This window comes from Mycteria americana, chromosome Z (genome assembly GCF_035582795.1).
Source record: "Mycteria americana isolate JAX WOST 10 ecotype Jacksonville Zoo and Gardens chromosome Z, USCA_MyAme_1.0, whole genome shotgun sequence".
In the NCBI taxonomy this organism is placed as follows: domain Eukaryota; kingdom Metazoa; phylum Chordata; class Aves; order Ciconiiformes; family Ciconiidae; genus Mycteria; species Mycteria americana.
The window spans coordinates 70,109,474-70,130,384 of NC_134396.1; the positions used below are offsets into that span (position 1 = coordinate 70,109,474).

The following is a 20,911-nucleotide window of genomic DNA, read 5'->3' on the forward strand; positions in this document are numbered from 1 at the left end:
ACTGTGGACTTCAGTGCAGCATCATCAGGAAGGAAATTCCTGACCAAATTTGCAATTTGTTTTGGTTTTTTTTTTAAAGTATTTTAAGACGTTATTTTTTGATATTAGAAATAGCTACTTGACTAATGTTTTAGGACAGACTGGTTTTTTTCTGTAAGTCTTCATTTGCTTACCAGAACTCACCTTGGCTAACATACAACCCTGTCTTCTTCAGTCATTTCTTCTTAGGAAACTAACATCTTCATAACACTTTCTTAAATTATTAATGTTGCCATCCTTTTATAATGGTAAGGCTTCATTTATCTTAAGAAGAATTCCTCCCCTGGCTTCATTTATACAGTAGAGACAGTTTCGGCTGCTGTCAGAGACTTGTTCTGATGGATGTATCTCACAGTCCTTAAAGATGACTTAATCTGGCCCAAAGTTATTGATGGGGTTCTTGGCTGAATAACTCAGTGAAATGGCTTCACAGATCTAAAATGCATGCACCAGAGAGCAGATGTTTGGGAGCATTACTCCTTTTATGGAGGAGGGAAATAAGCTTGTAAGTGTGAGTGACATGAGTTCCAAAGACAGGGGGACTTAAAAAATGGTAAATGTCGAAAGAACAGAAAGATTTGTTGAGTAGAGGCTACTTTTTATTATTCTTTTGATAAGTATTTGTCTGGCTCCTAAATTCCTGCCAAGATCATGCTGATTCCTGATTCCAAGATGTTTGCCCTGGTATACAGGGCTAGCAAAACAGCTGTTCAGCTTTAAATCCCATTACACAGGTCTCATACTAAATGTCACCATGGACTGCACAGAGAGCACGCTTGCTGTTTGCAATGATGTGATGTGGGATGATTTTAAAAAATCTTACTGTATTGTGGAACAATAGAAAGCAGTCATTTAAAACTGCCATTCCTCTTCCTTGTTATTCAAGGTAGGGATAGATAGCCATAGCAAAATACTGAGTATTACCGCTTGTAGAATTTCATTTAGCTTGGTGATCTTCAGCAGAAGCCAGTCAATGATGCAGGTAATTAAAAAAAAAAAAAAAAAAAGGAAAAAGGGAAAAGTATTTGTCTCTATTATAAAGCTTTCAACAAGGGCAATAGAAAGGCAGGAATAAAATCTACACTGTTTTGCGAGGAGAGGTGAATGAGTCAGGCAGTAAATGGTATGTTAATCAGAACAGAGAGAGCACAGTGAGTGTTTCAGGTAAAGCTCATATCAAACCACAGGACCGAAAAGCACATTTTGATATTTTTGCATTCTGCGGCTCAATGAAGAGGTAGTGTCAATACCTAAATGGGTTTTGATTGGCATTGAATGGCTCCCTGGGCAGAGAGAAAGAGAGATGATAGGAGGTCAGGATACCCGAGTCTTCCCAGACCTCAGGCCTGGGCATTTTCTTTGCGTGGTTCTTTGTCCCTTGTCACCTTCTCCATCCTCTTGTAATAGAAAAAGCTGTTTTTTCTCTGCTGTCCATGCCCTTTGCCCTGAAGCCACATGTGTGAGATGTCAATCTCAGGACTCAAACCAGTCATGTTCATCTCCTTCATCCTCCTCAACAAGATTTCATGTACCTTAACTGCAAGGTTTTTCTGCTTTATATGACTACTTTGGTGTGACTCTGTGAGTCATGCAACTCATCTGGGATTTGTTTACTCGTATGTATTCAGTGGCAAAGCCTTCAACAGCCTGGCTGGCAGGAGTCAGGTCCTTTGCAGGTTTGTTCCCAGCTTGGCTACCAGAGGAGTCTGGTGTTCTCTGACCTTGCTTGGGTGTCCAGCCTTGGCCTTCCTTAATGTACTGGTCTTCTCAATCCTTATTTACTTTTGCCTCTTATAGTTTTGATTTCATCTACCGGTGATGGTGACAGAAGGAGGAAACTGAAACTTCCTCAGTAAGTGCATTATGCCAGGAAAATAAACTGAGATTGATTGCAAGTATTAGTTAAGGCATTCTTGGTAGTAATTGCAGTTTTGAGTTTGTTTTAAGCCTTAACAGCCTCAGAGAGAGACTCAAAGTTTTGGTCAAATCATCAGTGATTCAAGATTGGTACTTTTTAAAATGATTTGCTTTTAAGCCTTCAAACAATTCTTCTGCTGGAAGGTTTTGCTGATGAGTTGTGGAGCGCAGGAGGTAGTGGAAAGATTTCAGTTCAGGTGAGTGACAGGTAGGAATTAGAAACTGATTTTCAAAACTTCTCTCTCCCTCTGCATTCGTGTAGCAGAAACAGTTCGTGCCCTGTTTTATCAGTCTGCTGTAAACAGTCGAGCAGTGACAGCTTGCAAACAAATGCTGAGGTGCTGGGAGGGTGTAGCTGTTATCCTGAAAGTAGTGCAAAACTCCACATTTAATGTATGCACTGCGTATCCATGTGTGATGAATATGAATTACCACAGATATAGCTGGACTTTCAGGGCAGAAGGCAAGTGATATGATGTAAAGTGGAGGTGGAGAAGGAAGGGAATGAAATGGTGTAAATGGTAGTGGTTCTGTGAGCATCAGTTGTTGTTGACAAGTATTACAGGAATGAGACTTGGTCTCTGTTGCCATCCCTTTTTCTTTATACGTTCCAGGCTGAGCAGAAGATGGGATCCCCCCACTTGGTCCTGGGGTCTGTACTCATGCATATGTTAACACAGAATGTCGTATCTCTAAACCAGCCCTATACTGCAGAGCTGTTATATCAGGATTAAGGCCATGCAGCTTCTTACTAGTGTGTCTACAGCAGTTTTGGCTCTCCTCTGCTTCTGCACGTGGAACATGCTCCTGGTTTGACCTCCTGTGCAAACAGGCATGGAGTTTCATTCTCTGGTCTTTTAAACCCTGTAACGTATGTCTAGTCTCAGGAACGTCCTCTAAAAAGGTATCTAAGCTTTCCAAGTATCTTCCAGAGAGGCATATGTCTCATTTCCCTCTCTTTCTGTCTATGCATGAAGGTACAGTTCATGGTACTGATCTGTTGACAATACCCTGGTTTGTTGCAGCCAGCGGAGTTATACATGTTTATAGGAGAGGATGGCTTGTGGCATGTGAAAGGTGAAATATAACCCTGTGCAGGTAGCCTAAGTTTTATGTACAACACAGCTTTGGGTGGATTGAGTGGGGTGAAATTAAGCCAAATAGAAAGTAATTGAGTTTTTCTCTCATTCCTGGTTTGCTCAGGTTAAGTAGTGATTAATGCAGGCACTCAAACTCTTTCTAATGGCTGTATTTCTTAAAAATTGTTCATTTTTTAGAAATCTTAATTTTGCTAATGAAGTCTCAACTCCCATCTGGGCCATTGTTACAGCCCTGAAAATGAAATAGAAACAAAAAATAAATTGCAAACTGAAATCTGTGGGTATCCATGTTTCAAGTTAAATGCTAGAGCTTTTTATGTCAACTCATTCACATTTTGGAGAAGCTATGCTGCAAGAGATTTCTCAGACTACCTTTCCCCGTACTGTTGTGTTGTTTTTCATAGAATTTGATAGATCTTTGATTCTCTTGAACTTAATGGCAAAGCTTCTACTGATTCAGTGGGACCAAGGTTTGACCCAGTGTTTGCAAGTGCTGTAACCCCCCCAGAACTTAAGTTTTATCTTGCTTAACATGAAACCACAAAAGCCACAAAAATGGCTAATGCCTAAAATAAAAAATAAATAGACTATCTTGCCTTAATTTCAAATGTTTTCCAGGGGACAGTTTCACAGTACAGTTCTTGTGTTTGTTTATGAGCACTTACGCTGTGCCTGCTGACATGCAATGAACACCAATTTATTAAGGCGTTTCTCTTCCAGCCAAATGTGTGTTTGGCTGTTTTGAGTTATATGCTTGTCTTTTTTTTTCTGTCACCTTCCACTCTGCTTTGCTAGCCTTGTCTCCCAGTCTCACAACCTACGAGAAACACAATCAAATCAAATTAGCTTTTCTGACACAAAAAAAGACCTGGAGCTTGCTCAAATGTGTAGTGTTACATTGAAGAGCTGCTAACACCCACAGACTTCTTCAGGAAGTTTCACTTCTTGGTGGTTTGGCCAGAAAGCAAATGGTGGGGATATAAATTAGGTTGACAGAAGTGGAAGGGATGAGTACTCTGATGCATTTAGGTCATGAGTCTCCGCCTGTCTGTCTGGACCTCTCTGTCCAGGGTCTAGGAAGAAGCTGTAGGTAAGTTTATTATCCTGCAGTCTGCTACCACCCGCTGAGCACCTGGAGGCTGCTGCGGTCAGGTGGGATATTGAGTGTGATATGTGACTGCTCTGATGCCTTTATACCAGCGCCAACATCTGTGGTTGGAAGTGCAGCTTATCTACCGCTGAGTGGATACCGATCAGGCGTCCAAGCTGCTCGCATTTCCAGTAACTACCTGCCTAATAAGCAGCATCCTGAAGAGGGTACCTGGGAAGATCAATCATAATGTAGTCTTTCCGAGCTTGAAGAAGCCAGGGCCTTGAGATGGGTTGCTACAAGTGATATGTTTTGGCTAGATCCGGATGGAAGGGGAGAGACTGGATAAAAGAGTTAAAGTGCTCTCAACAAAAGCAGTGGGCATGTAACTGAGAGAGGCTTGGCTGAGGAATGGTGTTTTTAGCATGCCTTTGACCATAGGACAGGCTTCTGTAACCCTCAAAGGTTCACATAATATAAAGAAAATTAGCCTAGAAATGAAACGGACTTAATTAAAATGTTAGTCTCACTTCGCTACCCACTTATTACTATCATAGCATAGCTGAGTTTGTTAATGAGATATGCCAATTATAGATGTTTTCTTTCTCAGAACTGTAAGGAAAAAAAAAAGATTTTTAAGGTCAATTGCTTTGTCTTTTTTTTTTAAAGAAGCTATACTCCTTTTTAGAATGGTTTTGAAAAATGGGTTTTGAGGAAAGGACCATTTCCATGGTCAAAATGAAAAAAAAAAAAAAAAAAGCCAACTTTAGTATTCTTTTAATGCATATATTTTTAAACCCAGTACATTAAACTGAAATGTAGTTCCCCTCTGTGCATGATGAAAAGGAAGAAATGATAAGAATTTGAAATTTAGAAAAAAATCAGTATTATGTGATATTTGATCATGTGCCATACAGTTTTCTCTGACAGATTTTCTCTAGCACAAGGGTGTATTCCTAAGTAGCAGATTTCCTTCTTTATCATAAGGCTGTTAAATTAGTGGATGTGATTGTCATACCGCTCTTCACATGAACACATGCTTCAAGTAGAAGTATTGACCAGTGGCAGTTAAATTGCCTCTCCTCTCGAAGGCCTGTGATCTTTGGATAAAAGGTGGGAGAATATCTTGACACTTAAGTTTTTTATCATCTCTGCTGTTCCTTGTGAGGATGTGTTTTCCTTTTTTGTCTGAAAGCCTGCTCTTTGACCTTTCTCCGGCAGCCCCACGAGGGCTAGCTCTGTGAATGTTGTTTTCTGCTGCCAATCAAGATCCACCTTCTACAACCACAGCCGCACGCAAGCCCGGCTGGACACGCCGGGCCACGCTCTGCTGACACTTGCATCGGTATAATCTATTTGAAGGCGTGTAAAGAAGAGCAGAACTTAGCCCTTTGCATTCTCTAATGGCTTTCACTTGCCTGTGCCATGGGATTCATTTTGTCTCTGTTACAACCTCACCCTGAACCCTCTCGCTGCTCTAACCTTCTACCCTCTTACTCTGACTCTCTCTGGAAAGGCATCAAAGCTAACCTCCTATGTCCTTCGTGCTTCGCGGTATAGATTTATTTGCATTGTCGCTCTTTTGGAGTGATAGCAAAGCTAACGTCTATAACTATCTCACTTATGCTGTGAAACATTTCTATTTCACCACAGTCACAGTGGGTGGTCTGTAGGAGTCAGACGAAGCAAGATCTGGGTGCCCTTTGCTTCCCTAAAGCCAAAAGAGGGAAGGCGGCACCAGTGATGACTGTTTTGGTGATGTACGACTATCTCTTTGTAAAGTGTAGCAGTGCTTCTTCACCCTTTTCATCACCCCTACAAACGTTTCACAGGAAATATTCCTGCAGCCAGCCAGAAGCTTAGAGGTGAGATTATTGTTTTTAGAAATGCGGTTTTTCAGAGAGTTCAAGCTTCTCGGTTGCAGTTTCTATTCATGTCTGTGTGCTTGGGTAGTTTTGGTAGCATCCCAGGAGGTACCGCAGACCTGGTTCAGGTGCATGTGTGAGGGCTGAAGTTGCTCGGGCGGTTGATGTGGGGACAGCTCGCGGTACCTGCAGGTGGTTGTGCGCAAAGCCGTGCGGTGCTACACGAAGTCACGCCGAGCTTGGGAGCTAGGGCCCCTGTAGTTACATTTGCCTGGACAGTCGATAGCATTAGTGAAAAGCTGATGGTTGGACTCTACCAGTGACCTTTTTTGTGGCACTGCCGTTGCGTTGAGTATCCACATAGGATGGTGGTGGGAACCTTCATCTGGGAGGTGGGAGAGCTGAGTTGAAACTTCACCTGCCTGCCACTGCCTTGAATACAGGCCATCTCAACCAAAGGCAGCGTGCAGTGTGTGATTTGAGGTGGAAAAAGAGCAGCCGTATCTCCAAAACCCTTTCTCAGCTCCCTTTGCAGCTTCAGTGTGCTGTGAGCATGTCCCTCGGTCGCTGGGCCTGCTCATCAGGCAGGAGAACAGCTAGTTTGAGGACACTGCTCAAAGCAGCCCCAGCCCTAGAGCTGCTCTAAATGCACCTGCCTGGGAAATGGAGGTGTTTTTGTAGGAATGAGAGCCCACCAGGCTGCATCATGGCTAAGCACAAGTTTTAAAATGTCAAAGTCAAGAATTAGACCCCAGAAACTTGCAGAGAGGACATTGGCCAGAGCATGGCTAAGGCAGGAGCCGGTCACCTAGAGGTGAATTTTGTCATGTGCTCTGTTGTGATTTAAGCCATCAGCAACGGGGTACGGCAGCCCTTTAAGGTCATCTGAATGCCATTTCTGGTCAACTTTCTTTTTTGACAGTGATGGCACCACTGGATGTTAGAGACCAACATTTAGCTTACAATTCAACACACCTTGGACTGTATCAGACCCTTGAAGTCTAATCCATTAGGCTTGCTTAACTTTAAAATAAATGTTTCCTCCTTTTTGGCAAGCTTCATGACTGGCATTGCTTTGCAAGCTAGCAGGTAGAAAAGAAGGTTTGCTGCATCCGTGATGAAAACCATTGAAAGGGCATGTAGCTAATTTTGCTCCTTGGTGAGGACTTGAAATTTTTCAGTTAATTGATAAAGGCCCAAATCTCAGTCAGGAACAAAACCCTGGCTTCGTTGAAGTTCTGCCAGTTTAACCAGTAGAGAGTACAGCCCTGAGGATCCAAGAGCTGTACCTGGCCCTAACAGGTTTGTGAAGAAGAAAGCAGGTGTGGTAATATTTTTGTGAGAGGGAATGAGAAGGTTTGCAGGGAAGGCTTATGGCATCAGGTGAATTATTTACTGTCCACTTTCGTCAGTCCCCAAGGAATAACTGCTTGATTTAATCAGTTCTTTAAATATCATACTTCTTGCATGAGGTGGTTCATTTGGCTAACTATTTTGGAAGTTTCTGTGTTGTCTGAGCAAGACAGAGATATGCAGCGTGGCACTCACTTTTAAGTATATAGATAATAATAAAATCTTGTATCTGAACATAACCTAACCTTTGAGTGTCATTTAGAAGTGTGTTTGTCAGAAATTCACAGTGTCTTTCTAAAAGCTGCTGGTCCATATTCAGCCGTCTTCTATAACACACAGGGTTAAAGGGGTGGTTTAAACCAAAAGTGTTGTTTGTTGCTGTCTGAGTGGTGCATTTGTAGAGCCACTTGGCAAGAGGTGAAAGAAAATCTCATGTTTCGGTGTGAAATACAAGCATTAACATCAGATGAAGCCTTGGGCTGTATAAGAAGAGAAGCTAGGAAAACCAAATGGAGGGGAAAGCAAGGGTTTGATCCAGTTAGACTTCACGTGATTGAGATTAGACCACTGACTCACACAGGGCACTGGGTGATAAGATGCCATCTGGGGCCCCATATTTGATGCGCTGGTTCCTTCACTCAGGTGGATGCCTGAGAGTGGTGGTATGCACTCGGGCTATTCTCAGTTTCAATACAAATTCCATTTCTGAGATTCAGTATCTTGCTCTCTGTCCTGTTGTCCTCCATTCTTCTAACCATCCATCAGACTCATTAGATCCACTGAACTGCCTTATTCTCTGGTCCAGCTGTTTTATAGTCTCCATTCTAGAGCTCTGCTGCTGAATTTTTTTTACATTGGCTGGATTGGGGTTGCTTCCTGTTCCCAGCAGAGTTGAATTTCATCTCCATTATGTATTCTGCATTATGCTTATGATGACGTATATTATATTTTTAAGAGTCCCTAACATGTCATGTTAATCTCTTGATGCCTAGCACAGGTGAACTCCCATTGGCTTCCATGTATAGGCTCTGAGTCTTGATTGCATGGATTCATCAAAACCAAACCTAAAACTCTATGTAAATGGTAGGGTGCTTTTTTACCTGCTGTTATTTCCTTTAACTTCTTGTATTTTTTTCTATCTAAAACCTTATTTAAGGAACTCTCTAAGACTATATTCTTAGTTGCAAAGAAATTGAGATCTGTAAAAAGAGAAGGCTACAAGCGCTGGTGACTTGCATAGTGTAGAGGTAGCCTAGGCTGTGTTTCCTGTTCCAGTTGTGTCCAGATAGACCTGTGATACTGTACAGAGACCAGTTAAGCAGAAAACTGCTCCTTGTAGAGCCCCTCCCTTCCCTCATTCGTACTTGGATTGATTGAACAGAAAGGAGATCTCAGGGAATGATAATCTGTTATCTGTCTGGGAGAAGGAAGAATAGATGTGGTGATCAAAATAATGTCCTACAACTTCAGAAGCACAGGCTCAGCTCCTAACTCTGCCTCCGATCTTGCTAAGTTGTGGGTGTCCTAGTCTTTCAATGGTAGCTGAGAGCTATCTTCATAGGTTTTGGCCTCTGAAAAAAGGAGTTGCTACCAGTGTCTTAGCTTGCAAGCAGTCATGAGGACACACAGAAGGGAGAATGTCTTCATACTCTACAGACAATAAGGAAGATGTGGTTATTGATTTTGTCTGGGTAGACTTGTTAGCTGCAAGATTTTGCAGCTTATAGCTTCTAGATTTTGTGCTGGGAGCTTAAAGAGTTAGAACAGATTCCTTTTTTTCAGCTGGATTTTCTTTGGCTTTCTGTTTCACATTCTCTAGGGTTTCTGTTATTGAGCATTGTCCCTGCAACTGTGAGTTAGAGAACTTGCATAATTTCACTTTCCTAATAGTAACACATGAACCCAACAGCTGTAGCTTTAAAAAGAAGCCAGACTGTTATGTAGTGTAGGGTATGTGAAACTGCAAAGTAGTTGCAACGCAGGTGGCAGAAGGTGAGGTTAAAAGTCTCATCAGCCCAGAGTGCCACTGATGGATGCATGCACAGACTGAAAGCATGTATTGGATTTTCTCCTGCCTGATCATTTTATTCTATCCTAGCAAATAGATGTCCATCCCCCACACAAGATACAGATAAAAACTAACTGCTTCTGCTGGCTGTTCTCCTGATGACTTTGCTTTTGTTGATGCTACTGCTCTGTCTTATTCTTCCTTCTTGTCCCACTGCTTCTTGCTTCCAGAAACCACATAAGCAAAACTCACTTGCTCTGCTGTTAAAGTGAGAATGCTACATGCAAGTTTTTTTTATTGAACACTGATGAGTATTCTAGACTGTTCAAAAGCACAAAGTTGGCCTTTCTGATGTAAAAATTATTTTTTGTGTAATGGCTTTTTGGAACATAAATGTTTTGCTTTCTTTAGAAAGCATTCTGTTGTTTAAAAACTGACCACCTGAAAAACAATTTCCATCTGGAGCTGCAGTCATTTTCTGTGGTGGTCCAGGGTTCTTAGCCAGACTACATCCACGTAATGCAGTAAGGCATCCAGGAAAGGGTACCACGCCGCCTGGAATGGCACATACACAGTACTTCTTTATATCATTCTTTCACCTCCAACCATTTCAGTCCAAGGACTTCCCAAGTTGGATATGATTTCTGTGTACAGAGGAGAAAAGCAAGCATATTTTTACTAGGCTTTAATTCACTAGAGAGGGAACCACATGAGCAGGGAGAGACAGGGAAATAGCTGCAGTGAATTTGTCTTTGAATTGGAGGTGACATCCATGAAAAATGTTTTGTGCTTTTTTTGCCTGGCCAAGCTTTGCCTACCAATGTCTTCACAGCATTAATCACAACTAAAAGGTTCTGTGGGAAACCTTTGTTCTATGTTAAGAAATACTAATGAGGATATGGACTTAATGTTTTGTGCCTCTTCAGAGGTTTGCTTGGTGCAGACAGGGAAGGAAGGCTGTCAACAGAGGGTTTTAACCCTGGCAGGGAAGCAAGCACCTCCCGCTCTCGAGATGTTTATATTATCTTGCTGTTAAGGAGCCATAAGCATGAGATCAGCAGCCACTAACGCTTCCAGTGGCAGAAGAGGCAGACAGCTTGTAAATGGCCTGACATGCAGGCAAAGGACCCGTCTATGCTCTTAGCTGGGATCTAGGTTAAGAAGAGCAACCCTACGTGCAAATTCAACGATGAGAGAGAAGTGTGGCTTCGTGTGGCAGTTGCGTGGTGGCACAGCAGGACTAGCAGTAGTTGGACATCGTCGGTCTTGTGTCACAGGGCATGCTCTTTCCCCCCTCCGGGGCAGGGAAGGAAGGAGGACAGCACTGTTCAGGGAGGGCAGGGAGACCAAAATGTCCATTATAGGGTTGTGAGGCTGCCTGCCTGCGTGAACTCTTCTTAGGTCCAGTGAACCCTAAGGCTCAGTGGAGAAACAAGTTTCATGTGTTGGCACATATGAAAGTGGTTTTGTTTTCTGGTGTTTTGTGTGCTTATGCCTGGAGCTTGACTACGATGCAGATCTAATTGCCGTCCTCACCTTGTTCTTCAGATCACAAAAGGCCTGTCCTTATAATCCACAACCAGGAGTATGTAATCACCTCTGATGTGACCTCCTCATAAACAAATCCCAAACGATTTGGGGCCAGCCTGATTTACAGCCAGAGACAAAACGCCCAGAATGGAGCACTGGTTATTCTGTTTTTATCTCCAACCAGTCTCTGGTTTGCATTTGCAAAGTAACAGGGTGACAAAAAGGTTTTCTTGTCTCTTATTCAAACATCAGTATGTCTGAAAAACTGTAAATCAGGTGTGTTTAAAGCCAGGCCTTTCAGATTAAGCACTGAAATCGATTTAGAAACGCTGTTTGTTGCAGACTCACAGCCATGTGAGTGTGCAGAAGCCTGCCTGTAGTCTTGGAGGCATTATTTCATCTGAACAGTGGGAAAGAGTGCTTTGGCTTGCTACTCACAGTGCTGTCACTTAAGCATGCGCTGGAGCTTTGTGGGCAAGGTTTTCTGAAGCATACAGCCTTGGCCTAACCTTCCTCGCGTAGCAACTGATGGTACAATTTGTACGGATGTCAGTGAATGAAGAGTTTAAGCCTAGTGCTGTAGAAAATCCTACATAGAGAAGCATTGTCACAATAGGGAAGCATTGTCACTGTCATATTAGACTGTCTGATTCTTAACCATTCATAAGGGAAGCCTGAACCAAGAGCTCAGACATCATAGCAACGAGTGGAGAGAGAGAGATCTGAAATCCCTGCATGCTAAATGCAATAGCCAGCACAGTATTGTCAGAAGAAAGACCTCTGACAAAAGGTATTCACTGTCAAGTAATAGCATAAAATATTGTGGTGCTTGGAGTATGGCATACTGACATGCTAACTATATATTAAGTTTAACAAACTACTTGAACACATCCTAACTTTAACTTTGTGATGGTGTCACCGAACTTAAATGGGTGCATCAAAACCATGTTTGTTTCTTGAATTATGACCTTTGTAAATGGCAGAGCTAGCAAAAGCAAGGAGAGTGCTATCATCTTCTGTTAGTTTTTACTGCATTTCTTTGAGAGTTAACACTGAGAGACATTTTATTAATCATCTCTAGCTGTGGCTGAAAATTGGATTTGGTTTGAATGAAGAGTTCTTCAGGTCAACCCAAACTCACTTGTTGTGCAGTCTTAGTCTTACTATTGGAATCAGTCCAGACGCTCCATGCGCTTGTATTGCAAATCATCTTGCCTTTAATACCACACAAGAATCCTTTGTGAATAAAGCTGCAGTGCTAATCCATTCCTTGGCTTTCCAAGTAAGTGCTTGTTAGGAGGTGAAGAAGGCAGCCTGTTGCAATGTGAATCCTGAATAGGAGACCCCAATTCCCTTGAAGTCAGTGAATGAGGTCAAAAGCAAAACTTCCAGGCTCCTCTGCAGTCCTCATTAGGGCAGCACAGGCATCGCCAGCCTCCATGGGTACAGGTCAGACAGAGCAGCTGCCTCCGCGGCTGCAGCCCTTATTTTGGCCAGTTCTACCTTCTGCAAATCTGCACCTCCTGTTTACATGCCTGCTCACGCCAGCATCGTTTTTGTCAAATCCAGCAGCGGGTGCAGTGACCTGAGGAAATGTCTCTTCTTTAATGACAGAGATACAACTTTTTAGTTGTCTTTTTTTTTCTGTTAAATGTAACTGAAACTCAGCGTATTATGTCTTCAGCATCAACAGAAAGAAAATTATCGTTATCTCTGTGCCTTGAAGACATGTCACCTGTTTCTCCTTATTCAAGGGTAGTGCAATTTCTTCCATCTCGCTGAGCTGCAAGAGAGCAAGGAGGTTGTTGACCTGTCCCATCTCCAGCTTTGGGAAAGATTTCCTGGGACCAGTGGATGGGGAATGGGAGAATGGTGAGAGAGCTGGGGTGGCGGTGGAGCAGGCTGCCTGCCCTTTTCTCCCCGCGAGTCCTGGCAGGGAGGATGGGCATGAATCAATGCCCTCAAAGCCTAAGGCCAGGGAATGAGTAGGTCAGGAACTGCTGGTTCCTCCCTTCCTACTGGGATCTGACCTGAGTGCAAATAGCTGCGTGGTTTAGCTGACAAAATACGCTAATGTCCCTTGCAAACAAGCCTTGCAACAATCAGCTTGATTTTTTTTTCCTTCCCCTCTCCCCCTCAATCACATCCTTTGTAATACCTAGATAAATCTGTGTCGGTCTCCGCTCAGTTTCAGGCTCTCTGCTGAAGGGAGATCAATGTCAATGTCTCTGCTGGGGGTGCCCAGGGCTGGTCATGGCCGGTTCCAGATGGCTCCAGCCCCTCAGCCACGGCTGCGGCTGCCAAAACGTACGGAAGAAAGGGCAAAACCCCCGGCCGAGCAGAGGAGTGAGGAAAACAGAGCGAGGGGCAGGCGGGGGAAGAGCAAGGAGGGGCAGGCGGCGGTGAGCAGCGCCCGGGGCGGGAGCAGATCTGCCCTGCCGCCTGCGGAGAGCCCACGGCGGGGCAGATTTCCTGAAGGTACGGCAGCGGGGGGGGTGGGGAGAGCCCAGAGCAGGGGAAAGTGTGAGCGGGAAGGGGCGGCGGAGAGGTACCGCCATGTTCTGATCAACCCGAGCTGCTCCAGGAGGTGTGTGCGCGGGGGAGGTGTTGGTTGGTTTGTCTTTGTTTCTCACTACCTGAGTCTATTTTACTTAGCAATAAATCAAGTTGATTTCCACCCAAGGCAAGTCTGTTTTGCCCACCACAGTGATTGGTAAGCAATCTCCTTGTCTTTGCCTCAACCCACGAGGTTTCTCATCCTGTTTTCTCCCCTTGTCCTGCTGAGGAGGGGGAGTGATTGAGAGGCTGGATGGGAATTTGGCCCTTGGCCAAGGTGAACCCACCACAGTACTCTGCCAAGGAAGAACCTTTAACTCTCTAAATAAATATCTCTTTCATTCTTAGGGGCTCTGGTAGGATACTATAAAAATCTGATTTCAAATTTTCTTTAGCAGTAGGAAAAAATAATCTCAACCACGCAAAACACTGCTGAATCATTACGCAAGACCCAGAGGATACGGTTATCTGCTCAGCTGTGTGAGGAAAGTCAGGGTAGCTGATCTCAGTCATCTGCCCTGGTCTTTGAAACCAAAACTTCTGACCAGTGGCTGCCCTGAAAAATGTGCATAAAGGCTGCCCTGGTCTTCAGGGTAAAAAGGCTTGTTGTTACTGATTTATGTGAAACTCTTCTTCAAAAGTGCTTAGGGGTTCTGTAACTGCTGGGACTACAGAGGCAAAATACATTCCCTTTTCCCAAACAGTTCATGATCACAGGCAGCAGTTCCCAAATTGTTCTGGTCATGAGGCCACTCTCAGGAATGGGCTGGCCATGTTGACCAGATGTATCTCCCTCAGTGAAATCTCCTTCAGCACCCTCCTGACATCTGGGAAATGACCCTTGAGTAGCTGATTCATGGTATAGGTGCTACTGATTTTTTTTTTTCCCCTTCCTTTCTCTTTTTTAAAGAAAAAGAACCATTCTTCTAGGTGTTCCTGTAAGAATCCGACTAACAAGAAAAAAGCCCTGAAATCAGAAGAGACTTTTAAATACAGATTTTGCCTTTTTATAATGCGGGGCTACACACAAAGCAAGCGGTGACTTTTTAAAGACATACTTGCTCAGAGCAATTAATTTTTGCCCCCCCTGGATCTGCCATTGAGGCTATGTCCTGTCTAGAGGGCGAGCTCTGTGCTCTCAGCCTGTGCTGGGGAACAACAGCCAGGCACTGTAAGGGCAGCGCTGCCCTGCACCCACAGGACGCCGGTAAATAGATCTTGATTCAGGCAGTGATGCATGTCTAAATGCAGGCTCTGCGGTCTCTCCCATTTACCCTTCGGCTGCCTTGCAGTGTGTCCTTACGCAATGTCAATTACAGAGAGTCTCGTAGAGCTTGCAGGTGGAAGTAGAAGCAGTATGTAATCCTAGGTGTGGATTTTCTGCCCAGCGCCTGTCTGTATAGTCACCTATGAGTCATACTCTATATTGCTAGTATGTAACCCTTTGAAATACCAAGTTTTAGCTTGCACACATGCACACAAATCCGCTAGCAGCCTCTATCAAAGTGTAAATTTCCAGAAGACGTACAAAGTTTCTTGATAGCTGATGACAATAATATACTATTTCAATCAAGAGAGAGCTCACATGGGACTGCTAAATATCTATCAGCAAACCCCTTTAAACACAACCATAATAGAAACATTTTCACTGGGAGACAAAAAAGAGCATCACTGCTGTAATTGCAGTGATGTTGTAAAGGAATAGCAATAGGACGTTGCTCTCGTCCTAAGCTGCTAGAAAGTAGTAACTTATTCTGGTCTCAATCACAGCTCAGGTCTCTAATCCCTTTCATCTCATTACCCTTGCTGTGCAAAAGATAAAGCAATTTCAAATTTCAAAACAGATCCCCAGCTGTCAGACTGGGGTAATGCCTTCTCAAATCTAAAGTGGAACATGCTTTAAGTGGGTCACTCTTTATCTTCAGACTTTGCTTGCCTTCAAATGCCATGTCGGGCACCTGTCCCTACCCCTCTGTTGTTAAAAGAAAGATTGACTCCATGTGGAGAAGCTTTTGCATCTGTCTGAGAAGGTGAAATCAGAGTGGGATGTCAAAACTTTTTTTTAGTTTATAGTTATATTTGGAGACCAGCACAGCACATTAAAAGGTCTCTTGGTGTTCATATTTCAGTCCTTTCAACAACGCTGTAATGGAGTTGAGAATTTCTATGAAAGTATGGTAAGATGTCTTTTAAAACTAGCATGATTACTGAATGATGACAAGAAATACAGTCAACTGCCATTACAGTTAGATGCTCAATCTTGTAGTGGTATTTTTTTTCTATTGGGAAGGAGTAATGCATATTACTCCACATAGCAACAAGCATTATTGTGTTTTCAAGGTGGTAGAGAACTGCCTATTTTTATTCTGATCATTAACAGTAATTCAACGTGTCCTTAATTAGAGTATTAGCCTTTCTTCTTTCTAGCTTTGTTTCCATGCAAAAGAGACATTTCTGGCTTTGAGAAATTTATAAATCCATGTATATAGCATGTAAAGCGTAGTACTCCCATTGCAGTGCTTCTGTTCGGACTTCAACAGAATAGAAACCACAGAGTACTTTCAAATCCTCCATAAAAGGGCATTAATATAAAACCAGTTCTAAGATTAGTCTGACCTTGCCAGAAACATTTTAAAAAATCTGTGTTATCTTTAATAAATTCTTTTTTTTTTCCTTTCAGTGAACACTAAAACGTATTGGAGATTGTTCTAAACTGAACCAAACAGAGCCTCAACCTTCGGTATATGTGCTAGGAGATCCAGGTATAACTCCAGTTATTTTTGTGAAGCTGTCATTGATTTTAGTGGGTGTTTTGTACAGTAATTGAAAGGTATATTGTGACCTGGAAAAAGTGAGTTACAGCCTTGCTCTGGCTAGGTGTAGACAGCTGCCTGATCTTAGGCTGCCTGTGAGAAGCCCAGTACCAGACCTGTTAATCTTGTCTCATATCAGAACAGTAACTGACTGTAATTGGTTCAGTTTTGAGTTCACGTCCCATCAAAAGAAAAGCAAAGTAATGTAAATGTCCGTTTAATTTCTGTGTTTTGGACAGATGAAATCTTGACCTTTTTTTTTGTTTTGCCTTAAAACAGGAGGAGCATTTTCTTCTTGTTCACGTTTGTTACATAAAGAATTAGTTAAGGGGGACAAACTTTTGCACTTAAAAATCTCTCTTATAGGAGAATGGATCCACAGCTATGTCTTCTAGTTCTTCAGAGAGCCATGCCTCTTTGTGTCTCTTCCTGGTTTTCTTACAAAGCAAATCTTCTTACTCTGTGTCATGGAAGAGATACAGTGCAATTAGCATAAGGTTGCACTTGTAGTTTAAATATTTTTCCAGGCAAGTAACTAGATTAGCCAAGATAGAGTGGGATTTTCGACTGACAATGTCCTTAGTCTTTTGTGTTTGCAGTTTCTGTAATATGAATTAACAGTTCTGAGCTTCTGTGTTTGTGTCTGTATTGACTTTGAGACCCTTATTTTGTCCAAGCTGTTTGTATAATTTTCAGGAATGCTTATGTTGCTAAACTTAAGAATGAGCAATCACAGTAAAAAAGTTTTGAGCACCAGTGAGAAGCAAGGGAAAAGCTACATGCTTTGTGGACCTCCGTAAAGGAGAAATTGCTTGTGATAGAGAAAGAGGCAGGCTGGGTTTATCGTACGAGACTGAAATACAGTTTTTCATCTTCCCTTTGGAAATGAAACAACTGGGGAACAGATCACTCTGCCTGCTCCCTCTCAGGATAGGCCTTACACAAGAAATCTCTCCAAGGTCTACTAAGAAATGAATCATTCGTAGACATGAGATTTGTCCTCACCTCTGCCTAGGAAATCCCATTTCATGGCTTTCTCCAGCCCTTGATTCCAGCCCCAGCTGCCCTGCTGTGTCCCTTGCAGCTTGGTGGCACTGCTTTGCCTTGTGTACCACAAGGGGAAAGTACATCTCAAAATACACTCCTCTGTGCTAACCCTATGCCCCAGGAAATGTAGTGCAATCCCCTTGTCCTCATGCCCACTCCTTGTTGGCTTCTGGCCTCAGGTGTGGGCTCATGCAGGCCAGTGCAATACCTTGGTGACAGCCTGGGACAATACCATGCATATGTTTCAATCCTGCTTCTGCATTGGAGGAGGAAAGGATTTTAACTTGGGGTTGCTTCTCATGCTCAGGTTTAAACAGTGTAATTCTGAGCCAGGGCTGTTAAAATGGAAAAGGAGAGAAAAGAAAATTTTGTATAGTTATGTATGGTTAACTTAGTCTTTCATGTTTCACTTCAATAAGAAAAAAATATCTGTGTATGTTATGTTACCTTCATTTTAAGACGTGGAGAATCTTAGTCCACTGATTTGGTTGGAAGCATATTCTAATGCAATATCCCTGGGCAGGTTATAAATTCTTTATGCTTCATTTGGGCACAGTACACTGGATCTTGTGAATGGTACTTTCATGGGCCCTGACAGCTGGGTAAAATACCTTTGACGGGGTGGATGAATGATATTATATCAGGAGGATAACATGCAGCAGAATGACTGTTCTGAGAAAACAAAAGATTTTGCATTTTGAAAATGACAAATTTGACTTCATATCCTCTTTGGCAACTCTGCAGAGCGAGCAAATGCAGCCAACAATGGCATCTGCTGCAGGACCGACAATGCGGCTCTCGCAACCAGGAACTGAATCCTTTTCTTTCATGATGTGTGGATTAGGTGCCTGGTGCTTTTTAATTTTTTATTAATACGGTAGAATGTGGGCTACTGGGAATGCTTCTTGTAGACCAGAATAAAGCAGTTTAGGCAGTGCCAGAAGTAAAGCATATTTCCAAAGCAAAAACCCAGCAGAAGACAGAGGTCTGCTAAGTGTAAATTCTTTGTAAGCTGCACAGATGGCCCAGCCTCACAGCAGCAGCAGGATGGGAACAATACTATGCTTCCTTACAGTGCAAACAATGATGACAGCCTTCCTCAGTCCTTAAACCGGGCTGAGGAGCAGCCCTGAAGGGGAACCCATTGCAGGCCGGGAGATGCAAGGAATGCAATCAGTGCAATGTGAACACTTGCACAACGCAGGTGTAATTAACAGCTTTTGTATTTATGGACCTTGTTAATGAACTGTAATGATGAATTGCAGTTCAATGACTTTCCAGGAACCTATAATGCAGCAATAGCAAGCAAATGTGTAAGACTTCTGATTTGTCAGAGTCGTCTAGCCTTTGTCTGAGGAAGTTAGACGTTGGCAGTGTGCTGTACACTGTAGTCTCTTCATGATGAATATGCTTTGGGCACTCTGCCAGGATGTAATTATTCGATATGATGAAGTAGAATCCTATCTATTTATCCTGTTTATGCTTCAAAACTCATCCTTTCATTTTATTTTCCCACATGCCAAATGAAACTTAATATGTGTTGTTATTTGAATATAATACTACAGTTCATGGTATTAAATTGTACAAAAACATTTGCAGATGATAAGCTCATTGCAGACTGTCTTTGAAATACCTTAATGGAAAAAAAAAGGGAAGTCTATCAGTACTAATGGGTCCGTGTAGAAAGAAAAAAAAAAAGTCTCACACCAGTGAACTAACAGGTGGCTTAATAGGGCCATGACCTGAAACAGGACAGACTCGAATACATTGATTAAAAATCAGCAGTTTCACTCAGTCAATACAATAGCTTAGGGGCAACATGGTTTGTTTTTTGCTTTTAACTAGAATGGGGCTTTACATTCTTTACCAATTACAGGATTACTTTTTTTTTAGAATGCAGAAAGTTGCTGACATTTGAAAATGAACCAGCATAGAGCATGATCTGGATGCACTTTGTGAGAAGCTGCATTCTCTAGCCTCAGTACAGCAATTGGTCACAGTTAATCTGAACTCTTTTGTATGGTTGCAAAATAACTGTTAGTGTGAGTAGGCAGTGTCCTTTGTGCACACTTTGCAAAGATTTATTTTCCTTTGTTTGATGGAGAATACAGCAATACAACTTTCACAGAGTATGAAGGAGTTTTGTTCAAATACATGGGAAAGCATCTGTGAAAAAATGAATCCCAAGTGATTTAAGCAAATGAGTTGATATTATGTCTCTTAGTCACTTTCAGCAGTACCTTACTCAATAAGTGGTTCCATCAAGATTTCCCGTGGAGTCCAGTTTTACTCAGGATGTCACAGTCTGGCCATTACCTGCTTAGACTTGAGTATTTACAATAATTTAGGAATACAGTGAAATTCTCATTTCACACCTTTGTGCCACTGTAACCTGTCCTGCACTGTCATTTGCCTTTAGTTCAGTAGTTTAGACAAGGAACAAGATGAGTTCTTGTTGTGTAACTGAGGAGAAACATACAGAAAATGGTGCTGTTCCATGAGCTGGACAAACAAGTTACTGATCCGAGTAGAGAGGTAGACTTAACTGGACCGGAGAAAGAGGGAGTAGCTGTGTAGGGTGGGGTTTTCTCTGGGGTTGAGGGTTTTTTGTTGTTGTTGTTGTTGTTGTTTTTACCCCACAAGTTGCTTTTCAGGCATTTTGGAAAGAAGGGAGTCTGTGTATTTAAAAAAATAAATCTGGCTGCAATTTAAAGGCTGGTACAGTAGAGAATATATGCTGCGTGTATCCATGTTTCTTCTCAGTATGGTATGAATTTTTTTCAGATTGAGTGAGAGTTTCTCTTCATGCTGTCACAACTTACCCTTTTAACTTTAGCGGTTGTCTCCAGTGTGTCAGACAAGTTAGGAGCAGTCACATAAGCAGGGCTGCAAAGGACTTGCTTTCTCTGTTGGTTTTTTTGCAGCAATGTAACCCCAGTAATGGGTCACAAGAAGCCTTGTGCTGCAATAATGTTGTTGACTACTCTGAATTTTCTACTAAAATAGCTTGGGAAAAAAGGCATCTTACCGTTCGCTAAGAGGTCTGTAGTGAAGAAAAAGAGTTTGATAGTTTTTAGTATGCCAAAGCACACACAGCCACTTGGCTGCACTTCACTCAGCTTTATGGGAGTTAAGTAGCTGTAGCCTGGCTGTTGTAATGTACTTTACCTTTTCGTTTGAGGGATAATAGTGTAGTACCTAGCTCACAGAATTCTTTGGACAAGTTTCTTTAGAATTACAAATGCTGAATTATGGAAAATAAAATGTCATGAAGCTCAGAGATGCAAGTGACTCGCCTGAAGTCAAGTCACCTCTCTATCAGTGTAGTACTGGGGGTAGGAACAGGTACGGTCTTTCCAGATTCCCAGTCTGGTGTCTCAAATGCATGGAAAGAGCAGGCCTTTTAGAAGTGCATAGCATTGATTTGGAGAGCGTTGACCTGTACCTGCAGAGGTGAAAGCCTTGTGCATTAATTTTCTTCCTGAGCAGCAGCAGGTGCCCGGCAATTGCGCAGACAGGAGGATTCAAGGCAGGCAGGAGCTCCCAGAGGCTGCTGTTGCTGGGTGAGCAGCATAAACAGGTGTAAGCCTGGA

At 42.6% G+C, this 20,911-nt stretch overlaps 1 protein-coding gene across 3 annotated transcripts in view; it reads left to right on the forward strand.

Annotated features, from left to right (window-relative positions):
* PLPPR1 (phospholipid phosphatase related 1) overlaps positions 1-20,911 on the forward strand; it is a 135,038-nt gene that overhangs the window by 9,967 nt on the left and 104,160 nt on the right. Inside the window, exon 2 of one of the 3 annotated variants that reach the window (XM_075527082.1) lies at positions 16,139-16,220. The exons of the other annotated variants lie outside the window; for them this stretch is intronic. The gene's annotated coding sequence lies outside the window, so the exon portion shown is untranslated. The remainder of the gene's footprint in view (positions 1-16,138; positions 16,221-20,911) is intronic. 3 annotated transcript variants of the gene reach the window in all.